This window comes from Coregonus clupeaformis, chromosome 21 (assembly GCF_020615455.1).
Source record: "Coregonus clupeaformis isolate EN_2021a chromosome 21, ASM2061545v1, whole genome shotgun sequence".
Taxonomy (NCBI): Eukaryota; Metazoa; Chordata; class Actinopteri; order Salmoniformes; family Salmonidae; genus Coregonus; species Coregonus clupeaformis.
The window spans coordinates 23,049,833-23,058,184 of NC_059212.1; the positions used below are offsets into that span (position 1 = coordinate 23,049,833).

The window sequence follows — 8,352 nt, forward strand, 5'->3', positions numbered from 1 at the left end:
GTGATCTGCCTCTATTGGATTACAATAAATGTATTTTTTGTATAAAGAATTTAACCAAAAAGTAAAATGATTATTCCGTATAAAGTGAAAGCACCGGCCTTTGACATGTATTTGCTGGTGTAGATCCCCACCTCCCCTGAGATACGGGTAAAGTAAAGCTTTATTAAATATCTCAATGATGTATTCAAACAATAGCTCTTTTATGTGTAAAGATGTCACTCTTGAAGTATCATTATGGAGGACATGGAAATATTGCAGCAGAAGAAGTGGAGCAATAACAATAAAAATCTGTTTTGTAATATGATCAGGTGCCACATTAGTCAAGGTAATATATCTCCTTTGGGCCGCAAGGTGCACCTTTCTGGTGTTTGAATCATTTTTGTTTGCTTTGTGGTGGATATTGTGAGTTCAACTGTATGTCAGCTGTGAAATGAAGAGTCACTTGCATGTCAAATCATGAGAAATGCAAGACATTATTGCATTTAATATGGAGTCATTGTAAAGGTAAAGGGTTATGTTTCATAGATTTATGCAAATTATTTATAGGCTATAGGTACATTTGATACAGGGAGACACTTCTTTGCATTACCACTCTTAAATCGAACAATTAGCCTACAGCTTTAAATCATTTCAGACTGGAATGATTGAAAATGTCAGCCTTTGAAAGTCACTCTCACCGAATAGAGTTCAAAGTACTTTTGAAATGACAATGTCTTCACGTCCACCCAACATACAGTGGCTTGCAAAAGTATTCAGACCCCTTGGATTTCTTCACATTTTATTGTGTTACAAAGTGGGATTAAAATTGGATTTAATAGTCATTTTTTGTCAACAATCTACACGAAATACTCTGTAATGTCAAAGTGGAAGAAAGATTCATTAAAACAAAGCAAAGATTAATAGAAATGAAATAACTAGAATATAGTCGTTGCATAAGTATTCTGCTCCCTGAGTTAATACATGTTAGAAACACCTTTGGCATCGATTACAGCTGTGAGTCTTCTTGGATAAGTCCATAAGAGCTTTGAACACTTGGATTGTGCAATATTTGGCCATTATTCTTTTAAAAATTCTTCAAGCTCTGTCAAGATGTTGGGGATGATGGACATTTTCAAGTCTTGCCATGGATTTTCAAGCAGATTTAAGTCAAAACTGTAACTTGGCCACTCAGGAACATTCACTGTCTTCTTGGTAAGCAACTCCAGTGTAGATTTGGCCTTGTGCTGTAGGTTATTGTTCTCCCAGTCTCTGGTGTAAAGCAGACTGAAGAAGGTTTTGCTCTAGGATTTTGCCTGTGCTTAGCTCCATACCGTTTCTTTTTATCCTGAAAAAATCCCCAGTATTTGCCGATGTCAAGCATACCCATACCATGATGCAGCCACCACCATGCTTCAAAATAAGGAGGCAGTTACTCAGTGATGTGTTGTGGCAGTTACTCAGTGATGTGTTGTGTTGGATTTGCCCCAAACATAAGGCTTTGCATTTAGGCAATTTTTTTGGCAGTATTTCTTTAATGCCTTTTTGCATACAAGATGCATGTATTGGAATATTTTTATACTTTATATTTTTTATCCTCAGTTTTCTACCCTCACAGACATTGAACTCTGTAGCTGTTTTACAATCACAAATGGCCTCATGGTAACATCCCTGAGCAGTTTCATTCCTGTCCTGCAGCTCAGTTCAGAAGGAGGATGTTATCTTTGATGTGTCTGCTTAAAGAGATATTCAATGCCTGATTTGTTATTGTTACCCATCTACAATCACTGCCCTTCATTATGAGGCTCCCTGGTCTTTGCAGTTGAATCTGTGCTTGAAATTCAATACTTGACTGAGGGAACTTACAGATGTTGTATGCATGGGGGACAGAGGAAGGGTTAGTCATTCAAAAATCATGTCAACCCCTATTATTTCACACAGAGTGAGTCCATGTAACTTATTATGTGGTTTGTTAAGACCAATTTTACTCCTGAACTGATTTAGTCTTGCCTAAACAAAGGGGCTGAATAAATTATATCACCTCTTCACCTAGTAATTATTTGTTCCCTAGTCTATTGGTGCACCAGTATCTGTCAGTTTAATCTAGAGATATCTGTTTTGCATGGGATGCGTCTCAATTCCCCGCATCCGCCTATGGCGGCCTTCCGCATCTGCGGTGGAAGGTGGCCGAGCTAAAGCGATGTTTGTCAAACCATGAGACATCCCGAAAATCATTATTCTCAAGAAAACGTCTGCAGTGTCCGAACGGTTTGGCCTATGGAAAGGTGAGTTTCTCCCGAAGACAATGGTGTTCTCCTTTTTGCTCTATGTCCACCACAAGTGTCACAGGACTCTTCTGAAGGTAACCAGTACAAAAAAAAATATGAATGGAAGCATGGAGGTAGTTTTGTGTCTACCCCCAAAAAGGGGTTAAATGTGTAAAAAAAAAAAATATATATATATATATCTATATATATATTTCCTGAGATTTCCTATATATCCTAGATATAGGACAGACACTTCAAAACCTTATTCCATAGGATGTATTGCCATTTCTGAATGTGTTATTCAATACGTTTCTATGGGCTATAGTAGTAAAGGCCAAATTCTATATTTTCTCAAATCATATATAGTTATACCTAAAGGGGTCCTAAAATTCAAAATCAAATAGCTAAACGGTCCATGGAATGACCATTCAACAGCTTAGACTTTTAAGAATTAAAATATCCCTTAACTCTGAGGTACATTTTTTCCACTTGTCTCTCATGAGTTTCTCTCTATGTGATGATGGATATATTCAACATCATAGACAATTACAACATTTAACTTCAAAGATGGGTTACTCTCAGTTGCTGATTAATGCTATTTTACATCTATCTATTTGTACAACGTTTTCAGTCCTAATACCGTGGACATGTAGCCACTCTCTTGTATAGCAGCTAGCTGGGTTGTGTATTAGCCCTGGTCTCCAGAGAGCGTTGGTCTCCCTGATGGGATGTCACCAATGCGAGACTGCAAGGCGGATCTCCCTCAATTAATCCACCATTAGATGCCACCGATTCACGACTCACTGCTTTTGGTAACTGTGTTGCTGCTCAAATCTAATTACTCTCTTCTCCACTCCTCCTCCCTCCTTCCTCCCCCCCCTCTCTCTCTCTATCTCTCTCTCTCTCTCGCTCTCGCTCTCTCTCTTCTCCTCAGAACAAATGACGGTCCTCTGCTCCTAGAAGCCCTGTGGTTGGACGTTTTATTGCTCTCTTTCTCTCCTCCTCTCTCTCTCCCTCTCTTTCTCCTCCTCTCTCGCTGTCTCTCCCTCAGTCTCTCAGTCCCTCTTTATCCGTCCGTGAGTTTGTTTGCCTTGGCGAGTGCAACATCTGGCTCTGATCAGTGGCTTTCCTATCTTCTTGTTTTTCTTTTCATTTGTTTCCCTTACTGAGTGAGCTGTGCCTACGTTATCTACCACCTGCGCATCCTGGAAGAGTGCATCTCCGGGACTAGAAAGACTGGCTGGCTGGCTGGTTGGCTGGTTGCCTTACTGATTTGACTGACAGACTCTGTGGGTCTTGGGTGCTTTGGGGCTGTGGCGTCCAGCACAGAGGCTGAAGGTATACAGGGGGGGTTACGCCCGTTTCACTGCACCGGCGGCAGCAGTAGGAGCACATATTTCCCTGTGCTCTCTCTGTGCTCCCTGCTCTCACTTGCATAGTAACCCACATAAATCAAGCATGGAACGGGGCCGCACGGTGGCGTCGGCAGCAGCTGCAGCCTTAACGATCCCAGTCTTCTCCTCGCAGGTGAGGCGAGCGTCAGACGACTGACTCCCCGGCATTGTGCACAGTGGAAGGGAAGCTCTCTCTCAGGAGGAACAGGAATTTAAGGGTAAGCCTACTTCAGCGGATGGGGGATTCATGCAGATTCACCACGACTTTCCCTTTTAATTCTATGATCATTTCTTTTGAGGGGAATTTTTTATATATATATTTTTTCAACATTTTGTGTCAGAGTGAAGCATGATGTGTGTGTAATCTTGTCATTGTCAGTGTCCGGTTTGGTGGATTTCTATGGATTTGTAAACTGTGTGGTTAACCATTAACATATTAATGGGATTCTCCATTCTGCAATTAAATGACAATCATTGCTTGACGGTGAGGTGACCTGTCAAGGAGCTACTGTCACGGTGTGTGTGTGTGCGTGTGTGTGTGTGTGTGTGAAAGAGAGGTGGAAATTACAGACCAAAGACGGATCTGGAGAACGACAGCTCTTCTCTCTCCTCTCTATCATTATCCCTCAATTTTCCATATTTTCATGGCACCTCCTTTTTTTGTATCTCTCTCTTTCTAGTATCACTCCCTAGCTGTCGTTAGGCTCTTGTAGGAGGGTTACATTTAAGCTTTCAAGGCTTCAACAGTCTTATTTTGCTAACACCGAAAGTATTCAAATAATATCAAAGAGTAGTCCCTGAATCGTAACCCAGGTTGTCTGTTGTACGTCTGTTGGCGTTTCCGCCTTCTCTCTGTCCCTGCCATACTCTGGTGTAGTTGTAGATGTCTGCTATAGAACTGTAGCGGAGCTGTCCACAGAGGTGGTGCTGAAATCTGCTCCTCCTCTGTTTGCTCTCTGTGTCTCTGCTTTCTCTCAGTGTTGTCTCAGTAGAAGGGCTGTGGTTGGAAGTCATCAACCCTAGTATGAACACTGCACTGGAGTAAGACAAGTCAGAGAGCAGTAGGGGCTCTGTTAGTAATATAGCTTCTCTAGTCTCAGGCGTATTATTTGAATCAATGTTGGGACTGAGTTGGTAGAACACACTCAGATCCTTTATATGGTCGCTTTTAGGTTGTTTGAAGAAGATGACCAAAAAGGGTTGTTTGAATAAGATGACCTGTGTGTCCGTTTGATGGGGCATCTGTCGGTCTCTCTGGTTTTTATTGGTGTTTATGTGTATGGTGGTTCCTATTTGCAGTGGTTCTGTGCTCAATGGAGCATATGACTGTGTTTGAGTTTAAATGTAAAGTATAGCTCTTACTGTTCTCAGTGGTGTAATGTTGCTGACATTAAAGGTGTTCTCATTGTCAATTGCAGGAAGAAGACCCTTTGTTTGAGTTTCATTTATACAGTACACTTACCGGATTACTAAATGGGAAAGATCTTTATTATTTTTTCATTTTAAAGCTGCATATTTCTTTCCACTTTAATTAATTTTGGAGTGATTTTAGAGTGTGTGTGTATGAACTGGTCAAATGTACAGTTGATATGGAAATATGTGTCCAAGTGCGATAGTGTTAATATGGTGTTTTAGTCTGTTCAATTCCTTCGCACAACCATGTCTTGTGTTTCAGTTTTACACAAAATGGTAGGTAGGGCACGTATTATCTCAGCAATGCTTTAATAAAGTATTACTATTTATCAAGTACAAATGTGTAGTAATCATACATGTTCAAATTGCCCTTTCTCTTTTTTTGGCAGAGACAAGAGGTTCATAATCATACTCCGATTTTACAATAAAATGTGCCAAACATATACAAATACCATAGACTTAGGAAGGAAAAAACATATCCACTCAACAGTAATGATACTGTTCAAAAATAGAAAAATAAATAAATCCAAAAACACATGCTGTGCGCTGTCAAATCATAGGAGCAGACATAGCCTTAGTGAATTCCATTCACACGGTACATTCACACGGTACATTGTAAAACACACTCACACACACATGCCTCCCCTCTGTCATTTGGCCACAGAAAGCCTCTGCCCCCCTCAGAAAACGAGAACTCTAATAACAGTCATTGTTCCTGTTTCTGACAGCCTTCATTGCAGGGCCGTATCTTTTTTCTCCTTTTTTCCAAATGATCTGTAATTTGCCTCCCGCTGCTAATGGATTTTTCCTTTATGACTGTCTTTTGTGCAATATGCGTGTTTCATGTGTGCATGTGTGTGTCTGCGTGTTCTTGTGTGTGTGCATTTCTGTGTGTGCGTGTGTGAGTGTGTGTGTACTTGAATGTAGTGGGCCTAGACCACAGTTGACTATTAATGAAGCTGGCAATCGTGATGTTAAAGGCGGGCTTGAAAGGCCATGGTTTCCATAGCAAGCCCTCAAGACATTTGCCACTCATTTATCCAGTTGTGTTTATTTACTTATTTGCTTATGCATGTTTGTTTATCTAACTAGCATTTTCTTTTTGTTCCAGGGCACTCATTTAGCTTGAATTTGCATCAGTAAAAGCTGATTGCCCCGTGCCACAGAGGAGTGCAAACGAATGAAGGGAATTCGGAGGAGAGGAAAGGTCTGATTGGTGCCTGCAGGTAAGAGCTCCACTAACGAGACATAAACTTTCTAGTTCCTCCTTCTGTACACACACACACACACACACGCACACACGCACACACGCACACACACACACACGCACGCACGCACGCACGCACACACACACGTGCATATACACATAGAAACACACACGCAGGCACACTCACCCCTCCCATCACAGCACCAGTTCACAAATGCACAGTGTCTTCATTTCTGTTTGCAGAACACATCTAACATGGAAGGCCCCACCTGCCCCATCCTCGGGCAGCAGGCCATCTTCAATCAATCACTCAGCCCATAGAGAACATGACATCACTCAGGCTCACACCACTATTGAGGACCTCTGAGTTCCCCTGCTGCTGTCCCCAATGACCTCTCTTCTCTTCCTCCCCCTCCTTCTCTGTGACTCTCTTCGGTGACGGGTATTCTTGGGTGGATAATACGGATCACGTTGTTATTGCTTAAGAATACGCGTAGTTGAGGAGAGTCCTCTCGACACTGACTTGGAGGAGCTAAAGGAGCTAACGTCCTGCTGCATGAGCCAAAGTAGAGCCAGGATGACTGCCTGGTTTCCATATCCAGGACCATTTATCAAGCAACTAGACAGATTAACAAAGCCTAATTACTTTACTAGGCTTTCAGCTCTGCTTTCCAGCCCCTATAGACACTAGCAGCAAAGACAGAAAGACAGACAGAGGGAGAGAGAGAGAGAGAGAGAGAGAGAGAGAGAGAGAGAGAGAGAGAGAGAGAGAGAGAGAGAGAGAGAGAGAGAGAGAGAGAGAGAGAGAGAGAGAGAGTGTGTGAGAGAGAGAGAGAGAGTGTGTGAGAGAGAGAGAGAGAGTGTGTGAGAGAGAGAGAGAGAGAGAGAGAGAGAGAGAGAGAGAGAGAGAGAGAGAGAGAGAGAGAGAGAGAGAGAGAGAGAGAGAGAGAGAGAAGCTTATTAAACTTTTACAGTTACCTCTCCCAGGATGTTTTTTTGCAGTAGGCTATATCATATTATTGTGCACTGTAATATGATTTGATTACCCATTCTGACGAATATTGTGTCTTCTGTGTATCGACTCCACCAGTGTTTATTTATTATTTAGCATTTTGTACAATTTGTTCATTTTGGCTTCCGGATGAAACAGGCTATTATGTTCGTTTTCACTTTAGGGAGTTGTGTCTTGTAATACAGGCTTGCTTGGTGTAGTAATGGACATTTGTATTGGTCTTAAAAATACACAGGCCTCTTACGCAACATTTAGCTTGCATATAAATAGATTTTGTGGTAACAGGACTACTGCCCAGAGATGGCCATATTGCCTGTGGATACATCATTGAGAGTGAAAGAGTAGATTGGGAGAATATGTTGGGAGAATGAGAAACTATGTGAGGGTGAACTTTAACCCAAAATATGTATATTATACCTCAGTCCTGTGTATCAATACAAATGGGAACTCCATGACAGAGAGCTGGTTGTTAGTGATCACAGAGTAAATATCAAAACTCCGAGAAACTGTACTGGCGCATTTAATTTATTCCACAATCTTGCGGCATACAGGCCGTCCCTCTGAAGATAAATTCTGCAAGCCCAGTAACATCATTCCCTGACTTAATGCGTTTGCGACAAAGGGACATTCTCATTCAAAATGATTTGCACATCAAGAAGAGTCATTACGTTTTAATGGTGTAGGGAAACGACCCTCTCTTAGCTTACGCTGGTGGAAATCAATGAGGCCTGCATTACAGTGTTATTGTGACGGTCATTTTCTGCTGAATCAGGCTGTTTAATTTCTTGCCCTTCGACAAATCATCCACCGACTCTTATCAATTTGGCCAGAGAGCTTACGTTTGATTGCATTAGATGGAATCAAATAAAATAAATAAAATAATTGAAGTTCCTCTAAAAATGACATGACATCTCGAGTCTGCTATGAATCTAATGTTCCTATCAATCTCAAGCTTATATAAGACTGAAAGGAGAAGGCAGATGTCTGTTCTAGCCTCTATTGAATCTATTTGTACTGTCATAATTAAATCCTACCACTAGGGGAGCCCTGTAGCTCACAGTCAGACAATGAACTCAATGAACT

The 8,352-nt window shown here is 41.4% G+C and overlaps 1 long non-coding RNA gene across 2 annotated transcripts; it reads left to right on the plus strand.

The window, feature by feature from the left end:
* Positions 1-3,210: 3,210 nt before the first annotated feature.
* On the plus strand, positions 3,211-7,015 carry LOC121535105. Of its 2 annotated transcripts, none has more exons than XR_005994715.2 (3): positions 3,211-3,855; positions 6,162-6,276; positions 6,480-7,015. It is a non-coding gene; the product is annotated as an uncharacterized LOC121535105 (long non-coding RNA). The 2 variants fall into 2 exon arrangements; XR_005994714.2 differs by having other exon boundaries at positions 3,216-3,855; positions 6,501-7,015.
* Positions 7,016-8,352: the final 1,337 nt, after the last annotated feature.